The sequence below is a fragment of the Trichechus manatus genome, unplaced genomic scaffold (genome assembly GCF_000243295.1).
Source record: "Trichechus manatus latirostris isolate Lorelei unplaced genomic scaffold, TriManLat1.0 scaffold00128, whole genome shotgun sequence".
In the NCBI taxonomy this organism is placed as follows: domain Eukaryota; kingdom Metazoa; phylum Chordata; class Mammalia; order Sirenia; family Trichechidae; genus Trichechus; species Trichechus manatus.
In genome coordinates, this window is record NW_004444064.1 from 2,752,721 (window position 1) to 2,778,655 (window position 25,935).

General features: G+C 41.7%; 1 protein-coding gene across 1 annotated transcript in view; it reads right to left on the reverse strand.

Annotated features, from left to right (window-relative positions):
• PCBP3 (poly(rC) binding protein 3) overlaps nucleotides 1–25,935 on the reverse strand; it is a 187,442-nt gene that overhangs the window by 160,334 nt on the left and 1,173 nt on the right. The gene's annotated exons all lie outside the window — the stretch shown is intronic.

Genomic DNA, 25,935 nt, shown 5'->3' on the forward strand with positions numbered 1-25,935 from the left:
ACAGACAATCATGTAATCTGTGAACAAAGACAGTTTTATTTCTTCCTTCCCAGATGTATAACTTATATCTCCTTTTCTTATTTCTTTAGCTAGGACTCTAATATGATGCCAAACTGGAGTGGTGACAGGGGACATCCTTGTCTTGCTCCCAGTCTTAGTCCTTTTTTAGATAAAAAAAATACTCTCAGTATTTCTCAAAGACAAAAGGGTTTCTAGTGTTTGTCTCTAATTCAGAGGTCTGCAAACTACAGCCCATGGACCAAATTCAGCCCATAACCTGTTTATGGAATTAAAGTTTTCTTGGGACACAGTCCCACCCATTTGTGTACACAGTGTCTATGGCTGTTTTCAATCTATAGGCAGAGGTGAGTGAATGCTACAAAGGTTACACAGCCTACAAAGCCTCAACATTTACTATCAGGCTCCTTTACAGAAAATATTTGCTGACCCCTGAACTAATTCGCTGCCCATACTGTCCAGAGCCCATGGAAACACAGGATCCCTCTAAGTGTCAGGACAAGTCAGATCTCACCCCTAGGCCCCTGGGGACTGCTGTCACTCTCTCCTCACCATCAGCCCCACAACCAAAGATTGTCACATCTGTAACACAGGAATCATCATGCCTGCATCACAGGGTTTCTGTGGAGATTAAATAGGCCAATGGAAGCGTATACTTCACAAGCTAGCAAGTGTCCTCTGTGTAACAGCAATGCACACGTGGCTTTTATCTCTGGGACAATCTGACCCTAACCTCACCGACTCCTCCCACCACACTCTACACTGCTGCCTGAGAACCATTCTAAGAGGTGAATCTGCTCACCTGAACCCCCTCCACATCCTGTACTGTGAAAGTCCAGATCTCCCTCCACCCTGTCAGACAGGTCCTGCGCTGCACTCCTATCTGCACCTTTAACCACCCGTAGTTCCTTCTCTCTATCCACCAGTGCATCAATGATCTGAACATGTGGGTGGCTCCTTCAGGACAGAACCTGTGTCTGTGATGGCTGTAATAAACAGGCTGGATGTGGTGGGACATGGAGAAAACACATCACTCCTGTACACCATCCCCGGTGAGAGCTCCTTCCTGCCCTTAGTTGAATCTCAAGTAGAATCCACAGCTTTTCCACCTGCTTCTAGCAAACAAAAAGTCCTCCCATCACTCCCAGTCTCATCTGAGTTGATACAAAGACCTTGGGCATGATGAGAAAATCCAAGTCTAGCCTCAAGCAGCAGTGCCTTCCTCTCCCTGTGGCCACCCCTTCAGGCTACGAGGCTGTGGCTACAGTGGTGTAATGGAGTGGGGCAGTGTGAACAGTGTGTGGATGTGGTTGGCTTCTGTTTGTGTCTTGGAAGTCTTGAAGAAAGGGCAGGGCAGGCTCAGGTCAGCCATTCCAACCAGCTGAGAGAGAGAGGTACCATGCTGTCTCAGGGACCGCCATTCGGGCAGGTGCAGTTAGGTCAGGTCCAGGAGGCACTGCAAGGTCCCCCAGCCCCAGGGGAGACTGCATGTGCAACCTGGACAGGTCTCCTACTCCAAAGGCCAGGCCAGAGATGTGGGGTAAAGACTTCCAGGTGGAGGACCTGAGAATGTGAACCCAGACTCCTCTGGAGCCCCCAAGCTGGCAGAAGCAGCCCCTTCCCCTCCTACTCACTAGAGGAGAGCAATCTTACTGGGCTGAAGCCCATGCAAAGACCTGACCTGAAGAGGACGCCTCAAAGATGAGGGTTGTCCTCCTCAAGGCTCATCCTCTGTCTCTATGCCCCCCACCAGTCGGCAGGATCAGGTCTCAGCATAGCCTGAGAAAGGAAATCCAGCCCCTGCTTCAAGAACAGCTTCATCACCAAAAGAAAGTTAGGCCTGGCTACCATGTATGGGGTGACCATGGGCTATTGGTGTGAGTGGAACACAGGAAGGATAGGGAGACTTTACTGATGGGGGCAGTCACCTGCGGCCAGGTAGCTGGAGTGGTCCTAAAATGCTCCAATATCACCCACAGGGAATGTGGTGGGCGTGCAGGAAACACCTTGTCAGGATGTGAGCAAGGTGTGGGTTAGAAGGACTTACTAGGTGAGACCAAAGGGCCTCCCTCCTGACAGTGTTTTCAGCGAGGGCCCAGAAGACACTCCCTCATGGAGGCAGTGAGGAAAGCACTGTTGGGCGGGGGGTGGGTAGGGAGCCCAGTGTGATCCCAGTGTGGTTTTCATCTGTCAGCCTGGTTGGCAAAAGGGGAACTGGGTTCCCGAATATCAACAAGGATGACAGAATTCTGGAAAAGTGAAGGCCAAGTGGCAAAGTTTACCCAATGAGGCTAGGAGGACGTACTACCTATCACACAGGAAGGCCAGAGGGGCAGGAGGTGTGCACTGACCCACAGTGCCCTGTGGCAATGCCCAATGGACTATGGTGACCCTAACATCGAGACAAGTATGGAGACACACATGGCACATATAAACCAGAGAACACCAAGAGCTGGAAGGAAAGCTGACATCAGCTGCTTCAAAGGAGAACCCTGACCCACACACCCCATCTCTACACCTGAGCTGGTCCATCTAGAGCTCCTATGATGGGGAGGCCAGGCCCTCTTAAGGAAGACCTGCAACAGCCCTGGAGTGTGTAACTAACATTCACCCAATCCTTCCCTAAAGGGGCTTGGTAATTGACCAGAGTAAGCAGAGTGGGGAAAGTGGAACACCCAGGCCTTGCAAGGGCTGGTGAGTACCGGGTCTGAGCTCTCACTGATTCCAGGGGACCCAAAACACCATCATGAACCCCCAATTAAAGTGATAAATGGGACCCTGCCCTAAGTCTGTCTCTTAGTGGTCCAATGTATCTGCCCAATGTATCTGCAGACTCATCGAGTGGATCCTCATGCAGTCCCTGCCTACAGAGTTGGGGTGCAGATACGTAATGGCTGGCTGAACACTTATTTTGGTTCCATGGTCTTGAAGTAGGACAATAAGGTAAAGGGGACAAGTATAATCCCCGGAAACTGCTCCTACCCCAGCCAAGATAACAAAAAAAAAAAATCCACTGCCTTCAAGTTGATTCTGACACATAGCGACCCTATAGGACAGAGTAGAACTGTCCCATAGGGTTTCCAAGGAGTGCCTGGTGGATTCAAACTGCCAGCCTTTCGGTTAGCAGCCATAGCTCTTAACCACTGCACCACCAGGGTTTGTCCAGCCGAGACAGTATCCTGGAAAATCTGCAGAATTGGAGCCACCATCAATGGCTTAGAGGTTGTGGAATGGTGGATCCCATGATAGCCACCTTCCCTTCTGTTTGGCCACTGTAAAAACCAGATGGACCATGGTGGATGTTGGTGGACTACTGTGCTCTTGGCCAATGGTAGCCCTAAAAAAAGTTGCTGTGCCAGATGTGGCATCTGTACTGGCACTTAGTATCAGCTACTTACCTAGTGATACATTCTTTTCAGTCCCCATCAGTAAAGAGGATTAAAATCAGTTTGCTTTTTTTGTGGGAAGAACAGCAGTACACAATTGTTGCTTTCCCTTAGGGTAAGGTAACTCTTGCTCTGTCATAATGTGGTCTTTAGGCACCTTGGTCGTTTTTTATATAGCACAGAAAATCATGTAGACTACTTTACTGATGGCATCTTTCTAACTGGACATGGTAAACAAGAAATAGCAGGTTTTCTGGATACTCTGGTCAGGCACACGGGTGCCAGAGGGTGGGAGATACATCATGAGGTTTCAGGGACTTTCCACATCAACACAGAGTTTAACAAAGTGGTGGTCTGGCCCCTTCCGCGACAGCTACGTGAAGTAAAGGGCAAGCTTTGCACCCGGCACCTGCTAACACTAAGAAAAAGGCATGTTTCATGGTAAGCCTTTGTGGATTGTGAAGGCAACATCTGCTGCCCTTGGGAATACTACTCCAATCCATTGAAGGTGTCTTGGAAGGCATTCAGAGTAGGGTGCTCTGCAGTAGGTTCAGGCTGCAGTGCCTTCACCTCGGGCCATATGGCTCAGCAGAACCAAAGACGAGAGAGGAATTGTGGTGGATAAGCTAGCTGTGCAGGGAGTCCGGCACGTCCCTGTGAAGGAGTCACAGTGCGGACCACTCAGGCTTTGGAGCAAGGCCGTACCTCCAGGGCAGAGAACTCACCACCTTTTAAAAAACTGCTCCTGCTGTGCTGGGGTACATGAGGTGAAAGTGTGATGTAACCCATCTCCCTGAAGGCATTACCAGGTCCACCACAATGTGAGGCAGGCAGAAACAGTAGCGGTTTGGCACTGGACACAAGAGGGTCAGAGGACCAATAAGGTTACATGAATAGTGGCCCAGATTCCCACGTCACAGTCTACTGGACTGATGTCTCCAATTCAACTCACCTATGGCTTCATGACTGTTCCTACAACCAACTCATGGAGAAGAAAATCCCAGAATGGTTCATGGATTGGTCAGCTCAATATATTGATCAAACACAGAAATAGATTGCTTCCCCACTATGTCCCCCTCATGTGTGCACTAAAGGCCAGTAAACACCCATTGCCGCTGAGTCAATTCTGACTCATAGCAACCCTATAGGACAGAGTAGAACTGCCCCATAGGGTTTCCAAGCAGCGGCTTGCGGATTCGAACTGCCAACCTTTTGGTTAGCAGACAAGCTCTTAACCACTGCCCGACCAGGGCTCCTAAAGGCCAGTGATGAGGGGGAATCCTATAGTCAGATCAGCTGTAAGTAGGGAGAAGGAGCCTGATGTAAAGACCTACAAAAACTCTACATGGAATCATTCACACAGACCCTGGGGGTAGGCCTAGAGTCCCCTACCATAAGCCCTCTTCTCCCCTACCATTCTCCAAGTGGCTCCTAACTTCACAAAGGCGGCCAGGGAAGGCTTCACTGAGAAGGTGAATTCTGAATAAGGGTCTGACACAAATGAGGGAGCCAAGCACATGAATGTCTGGGAGAAGAGGACTCCAGCCAGACAGGACAGCAGGTGCAGAGCTCTGGAAAAGAACGTCAACTTCTGGAGGCTCCTGACTGTCCAACCAGGCCCTGCTCTGAGTGCCCACTGCTGCTCACCAAGCCGGAGCATTGTGCTCCCCCAGCTGGGATTCCCACTGGGTCAGGCCTTATTCTTGGCTTCAACAGTACTTTCCCTCTTTCCTTCTCACTTGGCAGTAGATTTCCTTGTCTCCAGTCTTCTACTGTGACTCTTCTTGAGCCCTGTGCCAAACAGTCAATCCACTTACTTCTGCGTGGAGAAAGCATAACATCGGGGCAAGAGCTCACTTTTTTCCAGGTCACTGTGGGCCATGCTTCAGGTTAATCTTGGGTCACATGGCACCACGTGTCAACCACTTGCCAGTTATACCTGCTCCCTCCACTCAATATGTATCATTCTTTGTTATTGTTCAAAACATATTGGCCCCATTTTCCTGCTACTAACTTCCAGCAAACACCTGTTCATGGTAGAATTCACACACAACTTGCATAGGCTGTTTTGGCCAGAGCCAAACACTATTTCTTGCCCAGAGTAAGGCTGCTCATAACGGAGCCCTCTAACAGTTTCGTACCCCACTCACTAGCTCATAATGACGTCACAAACTGCATCTTCCCAGTAAGGTTTGCTATAACTCATGGCAGGGTCGCCATGAGTCAGAATCGACTTGACGGCAACAGGCCTGGTTTTTTTATGGAAGAATAGCTCTCAGTTATTTTTACCCTTTGAGTGTCAGCCTTTATAACTGCTTGATCACTTAGCTGATGAGCTAATCCTCAAACCTTCCCTCGTCAATCCTCTGCACCCCTTGAGTAATCCGTGTGCCCACCCAGAAGGCGGCCCCTGAGCTTTCCATGTTGTGGTGGACCTCTCACTTAAATGTCTTCTGGACACACTCGGTTACATGAAAATGATTTATTTAAGTAGTGGGTACAGGGCAATGGTTTTCAAACTTCCCTGAGTCACAGAATCCTTTCCCTAAACAAAACTTTCTGCAAAAGCTCAATATATGAATCAGATTGAGTGTGGCTACTCTGATAGAAGGAATCCCTGGCTGGCACAAATGGTTAAGCACTCAACTACTAACCAAAGGTTGGCAGTTCAGAAACACCCAGAGAGCCCTTGAAAGAAAGATTTGGCGATCTGCTTTGGAAATGCCACAGCCTTGAAAGTCCAATGGAGCAGTTATTCTGCATTCATGGGGTCACCACGAGTGGGAATCAACTCAACGGCAACCGGCTTCGTATTTTTGGTTTTTTACTCTGATAGAAAAGCCTGAGTGGGGCCCAGAGACCCATGTGTACTGCCCCCCCCCCCACCTATACACACCTCCGAAGACTACACCAGTCATCTCTCAGATCTCTCTTCACTTCTCACGACACCTTCAGGTCAGCACTGGAGAGAGCAGAAGAAGCAAGGATTCAACACCCTAAACCTGGGGACAGAGTAGCAGCACCAACCTTCACTCAGTCACCAGGAGCAAGCACCTCCTTATCGGGAAAACAGGTCCAATTCCACCCATTTCTGGAACCGAAGGTTTGTGGTGAGGATGAAATGCGCTATGGACGTGACCATGCTGTGAGGATTAGAAAGTGCAGCCTGAACATCAACACTCATCATCACCACGTTCTGGGTCTCCTGAGGTGGAACACCAGTGAGCTCTAAGTACCAGAGCATTTCACAAGAAAACACTCTACATAAATTCAACAGGGAAATAAAACATACCTTAACTAATATAAAAACTGCCTATCGTCAGTTTTTCTAACTCCCATAAACAACATTCCAACAAACTGCTTTGTTAAAGTGTTTTTTGTGAAAATAGTCTCCCTAAAGGCTTCTGGCAGGACTTCGCCAAAACACACTGGGCCCACCAGTAGCAGGGGCATCAGCAAAGATGGGAAGTGCACCCGCCTAGCAGGTGCCCATATTCCCCAGCCTTCTGACTAAGGCAACGTCTCCAGAAAGCCTTGGTTAAAACAAAAATGACACATGGCAGGAGGCCTATTTTCACAGGTTGAATGATCACCATTCTGGTGAGCAGGGAGGCTGGAGGCTGAGCCACGAGGTATGAGATGTGCTAGGATCCAAGTCAAGACAGGCATGAAAGCAAGTCTGCAGGAGGCCCCACCACTGAGACCACTGGATCCCCTCAAACATCCACATGCTGCAGAGGAAACCCTGCTTTGCAACTTCCCTTCTTAACCTGGGCTTCTCCTCATAGATATGCATCATCAGACTCAAAGAGCTCTAGTAAGCAAGGAGTTAAGCTCCTGCCACATGAAAGCCCAGGAGATGGTCTTAAAAGGCCTTTGGACAGGTGTAAGGGATCTTGTGTTGAAACCGTCACCACTAGTGTTATAATTTTAATTGTGCAAACTTCAGTTCCTTCCCTACCATGACAACCATTTATTCACAACTTCACAAATTCAATCACACACTTGCAAGACCTCTTGTGTTTCTCTGTCTTCACTTTAAAAATAATTTTTCACACTGCATTAACTAAGATTTGCAGCCCTCTGAAACCCCATGTGTACATCTGGCATGGAGTTTTTCATGGCTTCATAGGGTGCTTACTGATAATGTTAGCAACTTGGAGCCAAATAAAGATGTGTTCTTTCTCAGGTCCTGTTAGAGGAAAATATACTTCCATCTCCATAATCAAGAAATCACGTGATTTGTTTAAAAGAATCATGACACTGACCTAAACAACAGCAGAAGAGGGGCTTAATATTCAGTCCTCTCAGTAACTTTATTCAACCTTTCGTGTCTAGGAAAGATGGCCCTGGAAAACTCCAAGGGACTGTCATTTGCAATGACGTCAGGACATCCTGGAGTGGGAGTCAGTCCTTGATACCAGATAAGAGGTGAAGACAGACTCCAAGCTTACATCTGTGTGGCTCTGCTCAGATTTTAGAACAGACACAATGAGAACTTTCCACCCAACAACTTGTGCCAGAGGCAGGGCAGGAACACAACCTCAAGGGCATGACACTTGTTCTGCCTACCTTCAGGCATGGCAGCTCAGGCATAGCCAACACAGGCAAAGCCTTGCTTCTCTGACACATATCCTCTGGTCTCCACCTCCTGATGGGACTGGACAATGGTGAGGAAACTTCCCTGTGGTGCTCTTACTTCCCAGGATACGCAGTCTGCTCTGGCCAGTCTTCTCTCTGAAACTGGCCTGGCCCTACTCACTGCCTTCCGGATCAGCCGGATCAGCCTAGCCATCTCCTGCAGCCCTAAAATGAGTCAGCAGGCAGGGCCAACCCTGACACACACTTCAGACTACAGAGGAGTCTCTCAAGCAGACCCCAAAGGAAAGACAAGCAGATGAAACACGATTTGTAAGAAACAGAAACTGAGGACACCAGGTGAGCCTGGACTGTTCTAGAGATCAGAGTGGACATGCCAACTCTCTTCCTACTCGAAGCGCTTCACAGGTATTGATCTCAATTCAAACTCCAAGTACTTATTCAGCTTCAGTCCTCAGGGGCTCAAGAGGACCCTTTGGGAGAAATAAGATTAGTCTTTCCTTATCATCCTGGCTTGAAGTAGGTGAGCAATAGGAAATGTACAAAGTTTTGGTGACTTGAGACACTTCCCTAATTCAGAGTTGATACAAATCTAACTCTTTTGTCTTTCTTCTCCCTCTAAAGAACACCCAAGCACAGAAGATGCTTGGGGAATGAAGGCAGCACATTAGTTGCCAAAAGAAAGACTTGTGCATCCCCAACAAACAGACCATGCTCACTCAGCAGTTTAACACCAAAGCCCAAAGGGGGCACTTCTATTAATGACCACGTAGCTTCTATCAGACCCACAGAGTGCAAATATCAACTATAAACTCTGGAAAAAACATAAAAAACAATTATCCAAGTGCATTAGAGAGTATCCAAAAGCAGAAGATTCCCTGAAGAAGGGAACTACGTTGAGAAAATTCCCCATTTTTATGGCTTTCAGCCTGAGAGAGGCCTACTCTGTAGCATGAGGAGCAGAAAAAGCTACAGCAGAAAGCCCCCTATCTTACTGGCTTGAAGAACCAAGGACAACAGCAGCTTAAAGGAGAGGGCCTAGATGGAGAGCCCCAAGTTCTGTGTATGCAAACTGCCCAGATATCTGGCCAGTCCCTGAATTATCCATGTTTGGGGCAGACTCAAGCTGTGCAGTTTTGGATTAAAGAACTGAACTGAGATTCAGCTGCTGCCTACCACAGAAGAAACAAAATTTGCCGTTCAAGTTTAGTAAGATAGCTATCTATGTTACAAGAAAAAACAGGAAACAGAACCTATACAAAATGACACTAAAAATATCGAGAATACTAACCAAAACTAATCCACATACAAAGAAAGAGGAAAATGTGACCCATTCTGAAGAAAAATCAACTAATAAATAGCTATCCCAAGACGGCTCAGGTGTTGGGATAAAGAGACAACAATTTTAAAGATGCTATTATAACTATGCTCAAGGAAGGAGAAGAAAATATGCATGTGATGAATGAAAATATAGGAAAACTCAACAGAGAAACAGAACTGTATCAGTTTCCTAGTGCTACTGTAACAAATTACCACAAATTTAGTGGCTTAAAACAACAGAAATTTGTTCCTTCATAGTTCTGGAAGCCAGACGTCTGAAATCAGCATTACTGGGTCAAAACCAAAGTGTTGGCAGGGCCATGCTCCCTCCAGAGGCTCTAGGGATGAATCCATTCTTTGTCTCTTCCAGCTTCTGGTGGCTGCCATCATTCCTTGCTGTGGCCTTTTCACTCCAACTTTAAGGCCAGCATCTTCAACTCTCTCTGCTCCATCTTCACATAGTCTTCTCATAGCTGTGTGACTAAAATCTCCCTCTGCCTCTCTCTTATAAGAATATTTGTGATTGTATTTAAGACCCACCCAGATAATCCAGGATAATCTTGATACTTAATCACATCTATTTTCCAAATAAGGTAACATATACCGGTCCCAGGGATTAGAAGCGCATATCCTTTGGGGTCCATTATTTAGCCTACTACAGTACACTTTCTAATCCCCAAGACTTACATCCATCCCAGTGCAGAACACATTCCCTCTATCCCAACATCCCCAAAAGTCTTAACCCAATACAGCATTAATTCAAGTGCAAAATGTCATCTAAATACCATCATTTCAAAATTCCCAAATTTCATCATCTAAATCAGGTATGGGTGAGACTCTGCATGTGATCCACCCAGGGGAAAAATTTGTGTCCATCTGTGGACCTGCAAAACTGGAAAACAAAGTATCTGTTCCCAAAATATCATGGTGAGGCATGCATATTATATGACAGTTATAGATATGCTCATTCCAAAAGGGAGAAAAACGGAAGGAATAAAAAGTCACAGGTCCCAAACAATTTTGAATTCCAGCAAGAAAAATTCCATTAGGTTTCAAGGTCTGGGAATTATCCTCTGTGGCTTGAGATTCTGCTTTTTTGGCACATGGCTCTGCGCTCTGTAGTAAGACTATTCAGACTACTACAGGAAACATAGAAATTTGAGAAGAGAAAAATAAAATATCAGAAATAAAAAATGAACTAGATGAACTTAAGTGTAAATTGGGGTTGGTAGAATACAGAGTCAGTGAATTTGAAGATAGATCAACAGAAATTATCCAATGTGGAAAAAAAAAAAAGAAAGACTTAAAAAAGGAAAAGTAAAATAAAACAAAAAAAAAATTGCAAAGCCTTAGGGATCTGTGTGAAAATTTTAACAAAGGTCTAACATTCATGTAATTGGAGTCCCAGAGTGAGAGGAGAGAGAATATGTGGCAAAAACAGAAAAAAAAAATAACAAAAATGATTGGCTGAAAATTTTCAAAATTGGGCAAAAAACATAAATTTACAAATTAAAAACGTTCAGTAAATATGAGCAAGATAAATACAAAGAAAACCACACCTGAGCACATCCAAAGACAGAGAAAATCTGGAAAACAGTCAGAGTAAAACAACAAGTTATAAAGAGAGGACCATTGATTCAAATGTATCTTAGCTTCTCATCCGAAACAATGGCAGGCAGAAGACAGAAAACATCTATCGTACTGGAAAACAACTGTTGAACCATAATTCCACATGCAGTAAAAACATCCTTCAGGGATGAAAACAAATTTGAGCTATGATGAAGCAAATTTCTGCTATGATGAAATCTGGATTTATATTTTCGCCTTAAACAAGTAGAAAAGAAGACACAACATAGGAAAGAATGTTTTTCAGATATTAGATCACAGGAAGCACAAAATAGCAACCTAAGAAAGAAGCAAAATAAATGAGGTGACCCAGCAGTTGCCAAAGTTTATTCCTGGAGAGAGTTTCTAGGGTACAGGGCAAGAAGGGGATCCCATAAGAGCCTGGTGGTCTCGTCGAGTTGAAGACAGAGACTGGAGTATCAGGTGGCCAAGATGGCTGTTATCTGAATCTTATTTGCACAGCAAAATATCAGAAAGCGTGGAGCTGCACAGAATGTCTGCAGAATGGCCCCCTTTAGTTTTTGGCTGATGTCTTAGTCATCTAGTGCTGCTGTAACAGAAATACCACAAGTGGATAGCTTTAACAAACAGAAGTTTATTTTCTCACTGTCTAGTAGGCTAGAAGTCTAAATTCAGGGGTGTCAGCTCCAGGGGAAGGCTTTCTCTGTCAGCTCTGTAGGAAGGGCCTTGTCATCAATCTTCCCCTGGACTAGGAGCTTCTCTGCACAGGAACCCCGAGTCCAAAGGACGCAGTCTGCTGCTGGTGCTGCTTTCTTGGCGGCATGAGGTCCCCCTGTCTCTCTGCTAGCTTCTCTCTTTTATATCTCAAAAGAGATTAGCTCAAGACACAATCCAGTCTTGAAGACTGAGTCCTGTCTCATTAGCATAACTTCTGCCTATCCCATCTCATTAACATCATAGAGGCAGGACTTACAACACATAAGAAAAGCACATCAGATGACAAAATGGTGGACATTCACACAATACTGGGAATCATGGCCTAGCCAAATTGATACACGTATTTTTGGGGGACACAATTCAATCCATGACAGCTGAGTACTGATATGTATATGAGTGTGAGGAGAATACCCAATACCATACAAAGAAAAAAAGAAAGGAGAAGGCAGGAAACAATTCCTAGAGCACACACTAGTCACAGTGAAAAGAGCTCCTAGTACACTGAGTATCAGGTAGGCCTCAGAAATACATCACTTTAGGGACCAAATTAGCCCTACACTAAAGGTTACTCTGGAAATATCCTAACAAAGATTAAAAGCAAGGCTGGAAGAGATCCAACCAATTGCAAGTAATTTAATAGTGTTCCAAAAGCAAGCTAAACAATATTTAAATGGATACCATAAAAGCCAACACATGATATCTGGTATTGGATAAAAAATAATGAGAATGCAAAGAAGAAGAGCTATAAGATCAGGAGAAAAACTATTTAAAATAGATCAAGAAAAGACATACATAAAATTAAAAGACAAGGATATTAAAATGACAATAAGCATACTGCATATGCTAAAGTATGATCATGATGACAAGAAAAATGAAAGATAAAAAAAGACCCAAATCATATTTCTAGACATGAAAATTACAATTTCTGAAATAAAAATTATAGAATGAGACTAAAGCACATTATATGAACTGAAGAAAGTATTAATGAACATGAAGGCCTGGTAAGAGAAACTATACAAAATGAAACACGGAGAGAACAAAGAGTGAAAGAAAAGAAACGAACATCAATGGCCTGTGTAATAGGGAGTCCCAGAAGCAGAATAAACACGGGGAGGGGAGAGGGAAGTAGGGATAGAGAGAATATCTGAACAAATCCTGGACATAATACAACAATCAAACATAGGAAGATGCTAAAATGTGAGGAAAACAATAAATCCACAAGTCCAATGAGCTCAATTAGCTCCAAGTAAAAGAAAAATGAAGAAAACCACACCAAGTCAAATCATAAATTGCTGAAAATCTGTAATAAAAAGCAAAACTTAAACACAACCAGAGGGGGAAAGAAGAAGACACATGACGGAGAGGACCACATGTAAGAATTACAGTCGACTTCTCTGCAAAAACTATGTAAGTTAGAAGACGAGGGAGACACATCCCTAATGTAATGAAACAAAAACAAAAAGCTACTAACCTTTAATTCTATACCTAGGAAAATATCTTCCAAAACGTGAGGGAGGACCTCCAGTTCTGACCAAGATGAAATAACCCCATTCATCACTAGTTGTCTCTCTTACAACTAAAAAATTCTACATATAATATAACAATCAAACATAGGAAGAAGCTAAAAGGTGGAGAGGAGAAAAGTAGACTGCCTAGGGACCTCAGGACTTGAGAAATGACACGGCAGTGAGTTCCCCGGGGTTTTCTTTTTGCCGCCTTTGTATCCCAAATAGAGCACTGGAGAATCCTGCAACTCACAACCACCAACAGGCATAGACAAAAACAAACAAAGCCTACTCCCTCTAGCCAAAGGACCAGAAAAAGGGCAGCCTAGCAAAACAAAAAAACTTTCTGATAATATCCACCCTACTCTAGCCAAACACCAAAGGATAAATTGTCCACCCTCCCCCGACCCGACTCCCACAGTGTCAGCAGGACTGAGTGAGGAGCCCTGGTTGCTTAGTGGTTAAGCACTCGGCTGCTAACCTAAAGGTCGGCGGTTTGAACCCATCAGCCACTCTATGGGAGAAAGATGTGGCAGTCTGCTTCTGTAAAGGTTACAGCCTTGGAAACCCTATGGGGTAGTTCTGCTCTGTCCTACTGGGATGCTATGAGTTGGAATCAAATCTACTTGATGGCAGTGGATTTTGGTGAGCAAAGTTGAACAGGGAGCTGAATTTCCGCTCTCACCTAGCAGCAAAGAGGTGGTACCAAGACAGTCTAAGACATTTCCCACCCCTAAAACTCACCCAGTATGAAATAGTTATTTTGAATAACCCTATTCTATTTAAAGGAGCCCTAGTGATGCTGTGGTTAAATGGTTGGCTACTAACCAAAAGGTGGGTAGTATGAATCCACCAGCCATTCCTTGGAAACCCTATGGGGCAGTTCTACTTTGTCTTATAGGGTCCCCATAAGTCGGAATAGACTCAACGGCAGCGGGTTTTTGTTTTTTAATACATATACTATTAAAAAGGAGTCCTGCTGGTGCAGTGGTTAAAGTGCTTGGCTGCTAACCAAAAGGTTGGTGGTTTGAATCCACCAGCTGCTCCTTGGGAGAAAGATGTGGCCGTCTGCTTCCATAAAGATTTACAGCCTTGGAAACCCTATGGGGTAGTTCTACTCTGTCCCATAGGGTCACTATGACTCAGAATCAACTTGATGGCAGTGGGTTTTGGATACTATTAAAAAAAAAACTAACTCACAGTTTAAAACACTTTTTTAAAAACCTGAAAAAGGAATCTTTAGACCCAGGTGATTTCACTGAAAAATTCTACCAACTATCTAATGAAGAATTAACATCAATCCTACACAATCTCTTACAAACAATATAAGACAAAGAAACTCTACCCAACTCATTTTTGAAGCCAGTATCACTCTGATACTAAACCCATAAAAAAGACAGAACAGAAGAAGAAAACTACAGACCAATATTCCTTATGAATATAGAGGCAAAAATCCTCAACAAAATATTAGCAAATACAATCCAGCAACATATAAAAAAAGAATTATATACCATGACCAAGTGGTATACCAGAGATGCAAAACTGACTCAATATTAAAAAAATTAATCAATGTAGTTTACCCTATTAACATATTAAAGAAGAAAAATCACGATTATATCAACTGATGCAAGGAAAGCATTTGAAAAAAAATATAGTATTCATGACAAAAACTCTCAGCAAACTAGGAATAGAGAATAACTTCTACTTGATAAAAAAAAACCTACAAAAACACTACAGCTAACATCTTTCTTCATGGTGACAAACTGAATGGTCTCCTTCGGAATTCAGGGGCAAGGCAAGAGTATCCACTCTCACCACGCTCATTCAGCACAGTACCGGACTTCTCGTCAGCACCAGAAGGTGAGAAGAGGAAATAAAAGGCAGACAGATTAGGACAGTTCCTTCCCTCCTTCAGTATGTTTGGGGTCAAGTCAAACCTCCCAAATGGACTGTGCACCATCTGTCCCCTACCTACCTTCCTGACCTACTGTCACCTACTTTCATGAACCCTGCTTGTCAGCCTACTTGAGCCACTTCCTGCTGACCATACCTACTCTGAATTTCTATTTCCATTACTTGGTATGTGGGATTACATCACTGGTCCCAATTCTCTACCTGGTATGGATTGAATTGTATCCTCCAAAACGATGTGTTGAAGTCTTTAACCTCTGTACCTGTAAGTGTAACCCTGTTTGGAAATAGGGTCTTTGAAGATGTTATCAGTAAGGTTAACATGAGGTCATACTGGAGTGGAGTGGGTCCTAAACCTACATGACTGGTATCCTTATAAAAGCGGAGAAGAGACCCAGAGTCAGAAAGACAGAGGAAGGCCATCATGTGCCACTGCGCTGCAAGTCAAGGAACGCCTGGACCTATGAGAAGTTAGGACTGAGGCATGGAACCAAGCCTCCCTCCGAGCCCCCAGAAGGAATCAACATACCAGACACCCTGATCTCAGGCATGCAGCCTCCAGAACAGAGAGAGACAATAAATCTCTCTTGTTTAAAGTCACCCACTTTGTGGTATTTTTTTACGGCAACCCTAGGAAACTAACGTTATCAACCCTCTTGTCTCCCTGCCATGTGCCCTTTGCAGTTTCTCCAACTACAAGAGGAACATATTTTCCCACCCATTGATGTGTGGTTTAATGATGTTTGGCCTTTGGAATGTGGGCCGACATGATACAAGCAGAGGCTTCCCACATGCTGGTGGGTGTGGTATTTTTCTCTTGCGTCTCTCCTATTCCCTGAAGAAGAACATGCCTCAGGCAGCTACTGGTACAAGGAGGACAAGACCTGGAGAGTCAAGTGAGCTGACAGGCAAATGCACGGCCTTACTCAGGTGAGTCACTGCTATTCTGAGGTTGTTTGTTATGCAGCAAAGCATAACTGATACACTTTGCTTCATCTATTGCCTCGGCTTCTAACATTTTAGAACACAGCTCAAAGCCTACCACATTTATAAAGCCATCCCACATTTTTCAAGACAGAAACGCTCCTTCCCACCCCTGAATTATCACAGCTAGTTAACCATGCTACTCCTCTGACACCTCTGTTTGGGAAGACTTAAGGGGGTAGGCCGGCTAAATGAGTGGCAGGTACACAAGACATGCAGCTTAAAAGGCAGTCAATGAAATACATACAATAATAGCAAATACCCATACTACATGCCAGGCACTCTGCTAAGCACTCAATGTGTATTAACTCTTTTAACGAGCAGATAACTACTATTCTCTGAAACTGAAGCCCAGAGAAGTTAAGCCTTAATTTGCTTAAGTGACTTAAGTAAACGCATTTGCAAAACTAGTGAGAGGTAGAGCCAGGAATCAAACCCAGATGATCTGGCTTTCCGGTGCTCTGCACACAGAGCCCTGCGCGGCACAGCCCCACCCATTCCTCCCACCTTTCTCCTCACCACTCTTGCTCCTTTTTTATTCCCCAGAAACACCAAAATAAGGGTTATTTTCTGATGTGTGCACCTTGCTGTTCTTGCTTCCCTAGCCTGTGTTTCAGACAAGCACAGAATATCCTCTACTTCCCGTTCCCGTAGAAATCCCTGGCTAATGTTTAATTCCCTTAAAGACTCGTGTTTGCCTTCAATAAACCCAGGAATCTGACAATACGCAACACAACAGCACTTGCTCTTGTAGTGGGTGTTTGGAAAAAAAAAATCTGAAAACATCCCTGAACTCAGACAAGGAGGTAGAGAAGCAGTTGCATTAAAAAAAAAAAAAAAAGGGGGGGGACGAGAGAAAGAAAAACTAGATATATATATATGGTTCAATTTCCTTTCACGAGAATTCCAAAAAGGAAAGCATTTATGGATCAAGAAACAATAAGGACAGAAAGTCAAGCAAAGATGGTTATACTGATACAAAGAACATGTTTCCGCAAAAGAGCAAGTATTAAAATATGTGAGGTCAAAATGTATTAAAAATAAAAGGAAAAATTAACATAACATTGCTAGCATAACATCCCTTTGTATTTCTAACAATATAAAATGATCTTTAAAGTATGCAAATGTTCTGTGTCTTGAGTTCAGCTTAGTCTTGAATTAATACTTCTTTTTCTTATTGTGATCTATAATCATGTTGACTATTATTTCTATTTTTCTCTGTCTCTCGCTATGGAGTAACACCTCTACATCCCAGCCATGGCTCCACAGGGGTGGGGTGCACTTCCTGCACATCTACTCCCATCCTGGGCTAGGTGACACGGCTTGAATAATGGGAGGCCTCAAAGGTTCCTACACAGGAGGGCTTGCCCTTTGTGCCCCTGTAACCACCATGAGGGAAGCATGCCGCTGCCCCTTTAGCCTGGGCCCAGGATGAAAGACACTCAGAGCAGATCTGAACCAAGTGGAAGTCTGGAGTCCTGCGTGCCCAGTCAGCCCAGGCCAGCTGACCAACAGGCAACCCACAGACCCTCGAGCAGAACCCTAACTGGTCATTGTTGTGAACTGCTCCCCTTTTGAATTTGTTACAAAGAATTACTAGAGCGATAAGAGTTTTTAAAAATTTAACCTTTTAAAATCTACAAAAGTAAACAGCATTACCCAAATTCAATAATTACTGATATTTTGTGTTAAATTTGTTTCATCTAGCCCTTCCCAATATTCTAGAATTTTATAGTAAGTTCCAGATATCATGACATTTAGTATTTTATAGCAGGTTCAGATATCATGCCATTTCACCAATAAAGTCTTTGGTATACATTCAATCTGACAAGAATTTTTTCATAGCCACTAAGCATTGCTCACACACAACGAAATGAAGAAAAATCCCTTATGTCACCCAACACCTAGTCTATATTCAAATTTCCAGTTGTCCCAAAAATGTCTTTTTACAACTGCTCTGTTTAATAATAATCCTAACAGGGTTTACAGAATGACTTTTCTTATGATATCTCTTTAATATTTTATTCTGAAAGAGCCTCTACTCTTTTTCACATGCATTTTATTTGCTGAACAAACAAATTCCTCTGTCCTAGGATCTCCCAACATCTAGATTTGGCTGATTCCTTTCAGAGGATATTTTAACATGTCCTCTGGCTTTGTGTTGTTTGTAAACAATCAGTTATATCTAGAGGCTTAGTTTAGATTTGAGTTCAACGACTACTTCATAGTCAGTGCGGTGTACTTGCTATTGTATCATATCATGAGGCACATAATGCAGGTTGACCCACTTTTCACGCATCTGTCAGTCTGTCGTACTGTGGGGGCTTGCGTGTTGCTGTGATGTTGGAAGCGTTGCCACCAGTATTCAGATATCAGCAGGGTCATCCATGGTGGACAGATTTCAGCTGAGCTTCCAGATTAAGACAGACTAGGAAGAATGACCTGGCAGTCTACTTCTGAAAAGACTTAGCTGGTGAAAACCTTATGAATAGCAGTGGAACACCGTCTGATATAGTGCCAGAAGATGAGCCCCTCAGGTTAGAAGACACTCAAAATACGACTGGGGAAGAGCTGCCTCCTCAGAGTAGAGTCAACTTTAAAGACATGGATGGAGTCAACCTTTTGGGACTTCCATTTGCTGATGTGGCATGACTCAAAATGAGAAGAAATAGCAGCAAACATCCATTAATAATCAGAATGTGGAATGTATGAAGTATGAATCTAGGAAAATTGGAAATCATCAAAAATGAAATTGAACGTATAAACATAGATATACTAGGCATTAAAAAAGCAAAACCAAACCTGCTGCCTTCAAGTTGATTCTGACTCATTAGCCACCCTATCGGACAGAGCACAACTGCCCCATAGGGTTTCCAACGAGCACCTGGTAGATTTGAACTGCCAACCTTTTGGTTAGCAACCCTAGTTCTTAACCACTAGGCCACCAGGGTTTCCATCTTAGGCATTAGGGAGCTAAAATGGACTGGTACTGGCCATTTTGAATTGGACAATGACAGGGTCTACTATGCTGGGCATGACAACTTCAAGAGGAATGGCGTTGTATTCATTGTCAAAAAGGACATTTCAAGATCTATCCTGAAGTGCAACACTGTCAGCGATAGGATAATATTCATACACATACAAGGAAGACCAGTTAATATGACTATTATTCAAATTTACACAGCAACCACCAAGGCCAAAGATGAAGAAATTGAAGATTTTGACGAACTTCTACAGTCTGAAATTGATCTAACATGCAAACAGAATGCACTGATAATTACTAGTGATTGGAACTTGAAAGTTGGAAACAAAGAAGGACTGGTAGTTGGAAAATATGGCCTTGGTGATAGAAAGGGCACGAGAGATTACATGATAAAATTTTGCAATGCCAGTGACTTCTTCATTGAAATACCTTTTTTCACCAACATAAATGGCAACTATACACGTGGACCTCGCCAGACAGAATACACAGGAATCAAATCGACTACTTCTGTAGAAACAGTCGATCGAAAAGCTCAGGACCATCAGTCAGAACAAGGCCGGGGCCAACTGCAGAAGAGATCATCAATTGTTTATATGTAAGTCCAAGTTGAAACTGAAGAAAAGTAGAACAAGTCCACAAGAGCCAAAGTACAGCCTTGAGTATATCCCACCTGAATTTAGAGACCATCTCAAGAATAGATTTGACGCATTGAACACTAATGACCAAAGACCAAATGACCTGTGGAATGACATCAAGGACATCATACATGAAGAAAGCAAGAGGTCATTAAAAAGGCAGGAAAGAAAGAAAAGATCAAAATGAATGTCAGATGAGACTCTGAAACTTGTTCTTGAACATCGAGTAGCTAAAGTGAAAGGAAGAAATGATGAAGTAAAAGAGCTGAACAGAAGATTCCAAAGGGCAGCTCGAGAAGACAAAAGTATTACAATGAAATGTGCAAAGACCTGGAGTTAGAAAATCAAAAGAGAAGAACACACTTGGCATTTCTCAAGCTGAAAGAACTGAAGAAAAATTCAAGCCTCGTGTTGCAATACTGAAGGATTCTACGGGGAAAATGTTAAAGAACACGGGAAACATCAAAGAAGATGGAAAGACTACACAGAGTCACTATACCAAAAAGAACTGGTCAACATTCAACCATTTCTGGATCCAACAGAATGTGGAAATTATCAAACAATATCACTAATATCACATGCAAGTAAAATTTTGCTGAAGATCATTCGAAAGTGGCTGCAGCAGTATATCAACAGGGAACTGTCAGAAATTCAAGCCGGACTCAGAAGAGGACGTGGAACCAGGGATACCACTGCTGATGTTAGATGGATCCTGGCTGCAAGCGGAGAATACCAGAAAGATGCTTACCTGTGTTTTATTGACTATGCAAAGGCAGTCGACTGTGTGGATTATAACAAATTATGGATAACACTGCAAAGTATGGGAATTTCAGAACACTTCATTGTACACATGAGGAACATGTACACAGATCAAGAGGCAGTCGTTCAAACAGAACAAGGGGATACTGCGTGGTTTAAAGTCAGGAAAGGTGTGCGTCAGGGTTGTATCCTTTCACCATACCTATTTAATCTGTATGCTGAGCAAATAATCTGAGAAACTGGACTATATGAAGAAGAACGGGGCATCAGGATTGGAGGAAGACTCATTAACAACCTGCGCTATGCAGATGACACAACCTTGCTTGCTGAAAGTGAACAGGACTTGAAGCACTTACTGATGAAGAACAAAGACCACAGCCTTCAGTATGGATTATACTTCAACATAAAGAAAACAAAAATTCTCATAAAGAAAACAAAAATTCTCACAACTGGACCAATAAGCAATATCATGATAAATGGAGAAAAGACTGAAGTTGTCAAGGATTTCATTTTACTTGGATCCACAATCAACACCAATGGGTGCAGCAGCCAAGAAATCAAAAGACCCACTGCACTGGGCAAATCTGTTGCAAAATACCTCTTTAAAGTGTTAAAAAGTAAAGCTGTCACCCTGAAGTCTAAGGTGTGCCTGACCCAAGCCATGGTGTTTTCAGTCACCTAATATACATGCGAAAGCTGGACTATAAATAAGGAAGACAGAAGAAGCATTGACGCCTTTGAATTGCAGTGTCGATGAAGAATACTGAATATACCATGGACTGCCAAAAGAATGAACAAATCTGTCTTGGAACAAGTACAACCAGAATGCTCCTTAGAAGCAAGGATGGTGAGACTACATCTCACATATTTTGGACATGTTATCAGGAGGGATCAGTCCCTGGAGAAGGACATCATGCTTGGTAGAGAGTCAGTGAAAAAGAGGAAGACCCTCAAGGAGATGTACTGACACAGTAGCTGCAACAATGGGCTCAAGCATAACAACAAATGTGAGGATGGTGCAGGACTGGGCAGGGTTTCGTTCTGCTGTACACAGGGTCGCTATGAGTCGGAATCGACTTGATGGCACCTAACAACAAGAAGATTTATGAGTGGGTTCCGTGATGTGAGCCTGAAGCCTCCATTATAAAGTTCCTCATGAACCTTTTTACCTGATGGGTTAACAACCACTGATTATTGTCTGCATCTCTTACTTCAGTAAAGGTACCAAAATGGTGATTTTCCAATTCTATCGTCCTTCATATAACAATTAGCTTCTATAAATAAGAACTTTATCTCAGCAACTATTTGATTATGCTGAAACACAATCTACATAGAAAAAGACAGATACATTTTGGATTTTTTTCAATGCTATTTATCAATGATCAAAGTAATGAGCTGGTTTGCTTCCAGACAAGAATGACTTATTCTGTTTTTGTTATTCAGATTCATTATGACTCAAAGAGTATTGTATGTTTCATATATTTCAATCTACTACAGTACTTATTTTTAAAATTTTATTGTGATAAAAAATACATAACAAAAATTTCCATTTTAACCATTTTTAAGTGTACAATTCAGTGACAGTAATTACATTCCCAATGTTGTAAAACAATTACCATTATCCATTTCCAAAAGTTTTCATCACTCCAAACAGAAACTCATGGTATATCCTTTAATCAGTAACTCCTCATGGTACCTATTATTTTTGGTGTTCAAAATGCCACATCTTTGGCCAGAGTCCCTTCAAAGTGGATCACGTGTTCTTTTAAAATTACCTCCTTAGTCTCTTCAATAGCTTCCTTACATTTAGGAAAAAAATTCATTGTATGTATAATATTTCTCCAAGAAACCTGTCCTTTTAGTTAACAACAGCATCTAGAACCCAAAATGTGGCTGGTAGAGGCGTTCATAACTACTGTTCTGTGACTGTTCCTACAACTTGTATGTGACTAGTACTAACCAAAAACCAAAGCCACTGCTGTTGCGTTCATTCCAACTGATAGTGACCCTACAGGACAGAGTAAAACTGCCCCATAGTGTTTCCAAGGAGCCACTGGTGGATTCAAACTGCCGACCTTTTGGTTAGCAGCTGATCACTTAACCTCTGCACCATGAGGGCTCCTGAATAGTACCAGAATACATTTTTAAAAAGAAAAGTAAATCCTGACTTCATAATGGTAGTATCAACTGAAAACTGAAATGGCAGGGTTTTGGACTTCCAGTTCCAACCATGATGGGGTAAGGAGTATCAGGCTTATTATTCAACAATAAAAAACCTTAAAACTTAGATCAGATATAAAAAGCAAACATTTTCAGGTAGTGGACAGCAAAGTGCAAAGTTGTGAACCTCGACAGAAGGGACACACATAAGGTGAGCTCCTCATTTACTCTGACTTTCTGGCTCGGGGCACTTTCAAATTACTGTATATGGCAATGAAACACATGCAGAAATCTGCTGCCTCACTGGACAGAAGAAACAGAAATGAGTACATGGGTCTGTTGAAGTGGCTGGAATATATGACAGACAGTACAGCAGAAACAGGAGGAAAGCAGAGAAGGAGCTCAAAAAATCTGTATTAAGACTTTGGCCAAGTGCAAAACTGTGCATGCATATACTCCATGAGGCATGGCAGAAAAACAAACAAATAAAAAAAACTATTTGGGGGTTGTCAGATGAATGAAGATTCTAAAGCTTGCCTAGTACTGGAAGACAGTGGAATTCATACAAGCCACAAAGGAGAGCCCTCATTGAACTTCCAGGGTATTTACTTGAGACCCAAGAAAGGCCACACTTTAGGAGTGGGGCAATATTAAGTCCCACAGTAAGGACAACTAAAGACCTGTCTTAACGAAGTCTAAAGCCAAGCCTTGAAATGATCAAGGTCTGGAATACCACATGCCTGCAAGAACAAAAATCAAAAGAAAAACGACATAATCCTCTTAACAATGTGGTATTCACAATGATGAGCATACAAACAAAAACAACTAGCCAAATATAGAAGCAGGACAACGTGCCCCACTACTGGAAGAATAAATACAGTCAACAAAAAACAAATACAGAGATTAAAGAGATGTTGGGATTAGCAGGAGCTATTATAAATATGTTCAAAAATTAAAGAGAAATGGACACAAAAGTGAGTACATCAGGGAATCTAAAAAGAAAAACGGAAACCATAAAAACAAACTAACTGGAAATCTAGAACTGAAAAATAAAATATCTGAAAAGACAAGTCACTGAATGGGCTTAGCAGCAGATTGTATACTACAGACAGAATAACCTATGAACTACAAGACAAGTCAATAAAAACTACTCAAACCAAGTATAGAAAGAAAAAATAACTTAAAAATAAAAGAACAGACCTGCAAAGACCTGTTTAGGGGTGAGGGTCTGAAATGTATATACTTGGAGTCCTACCCAAAAAAAGAGAGACTGGAATAGAAAGAATATTTGCAGATAATGTCTGATTATTTTCTAAATTTGATGACTAGTATCCATGAACAAATATAAAGATGCTCAACGAACTCTTAGTAAAAAAAGAAAGCCACATATAGCCACATCATAGGCAAATTACTGGAAAGCAAAGACAGAGAAAACATTTTCAAAGCAATGGAAAAAAGATACATCATATACAGAAGAATGAAAAAACAATGATGAATTTTCATCAAAAATAATGGAAGCCAGAAGACAATGAAATGAAAAATTACAAGTAGAGAAAAACAAAAACTCTAACTTAAAATTCTATCTAGAGTTAAAAAATGAAGGCAAAATAAAGATAAAATCAAATGGATAAAAACTAAAAGAATTCACAGCCAGTGGAACCACACTACAAAAAATGTTAAAGGAAAATTTTCAAACTAAAGGAGAATGATGTCAGATAGAAACTCAGATCTATGAGAAGGAAGAAGAGTGCCCTCAAATAGAAAATATATTAATAAATAAAGATGGGAATTTTTCATCCCCCTGAAGTCTTGTTAAAACCAAACAATAGTCTAGCTTACCTAGTAAAAAAAGTCTGCCTTGAGTCTTTTGCTCTTTTAAGGACTATGTATATGGGATTAAATTGACAACAGCAACTTGAAAGATTAGATAGAAGCCTTAGGGGCCAGTGATTTTATGTTAATGGGAAAGGAACAACTCAGAAAAGGAGGGTGAAAATGGTTGCATCACTTGAAGAATATAATCAATATCACTGAATTGTATATGCAGAAACTGTTTAACTGGTGTGTGTTTTGCGGCGTATATTTTCAACAACAACAACAAAATAATTAAAAATTTTAAAAAGATCGATATTTTTCTTGTTTCTTAATTTATTTAAAACACAGTTGACTGTATAAAACAAAATAATAACAATACCGTATGGTTTATAACATATATAGAAGTAAATTATACGGCAATAAGACCACAACTGACAAGAAGCAGTTAAATGAAAGCATATGTTGTAAAATTCTTTAGTAAATATGAAAAGGTATAATATAAATTTGAGGTGATCTGTGATAAGGATGTATATTGTAATCTTTAAAATGACAACAACAACCAAAAAAAAAAAAACAAAGAACAGCTAAAAGACAAATAGAGAAAACAAGCGGAAGATCAAGGAATACCTGATTAATCAAAATTAAGGTGAGAAAAGGATAAAAAAAAATAGACTGGACATTGGAACACATATAACAAGATGACAGAACTCAACTCAACTACATCAATTATTACAATTAATGTAAATAGATTTGACACTCCAATTAAAAATTCATGAACTGCCAGACTACATAAGAAGGGCAAGACCCAAGTACATGCTACTTTTAAAATAAAACATTTTAAATATTTAAATATTTTAAATATAACGACAAAACAGGTTAAAAGTAAACCAACAGGAAAAGACAGCCCATGCAAACACTGATCACAGAAAAGCTGGAATGGCTAACTAATATCATACAAAGCAGACTTTAAAACAACTGGCATTATGATACATAAAAAGAGGTATCTTACAATGATAAAGGGTCAATTTATCAAGAAGTCATAACAATACTAAATCTGTATGTTACTAAGAACATAGCTTCAAAATACATAAAACAAAGACCGACAAAATAAAGGAACGAATAAATAAATTCAAGATTGCAATTGTAGATTTGAAACTCCATTACTAACAATTGATAGAATGTGTAAATCAAATATCAATAAGGATAGAGAAGATGTGAACAATTATCAACGAACTTAGTCTCATTACCACTTAGAATATTTTACCCAACAGCTGCAGACTATACATTTTTTACAAGTATTCACAGAACACCATGATAGACCATATCCTGGCCTATAAAAAGATCCAACAATTTGGAAAGACTGAAATCACAGAGTATATCTGTGACCACAATAGAAGTAAATTAGAAATCAATAAAAAAAAAATCATGAACTCCTCGAATATCTGAAATTAAAACATATTTCTAAATAACTCAAAGGTCAAAGGAAAATATTACAAGAGAAATTAGAAAACATTTTCATAATAAAATGATAATGAAAAATTACCTATCAGAATTTG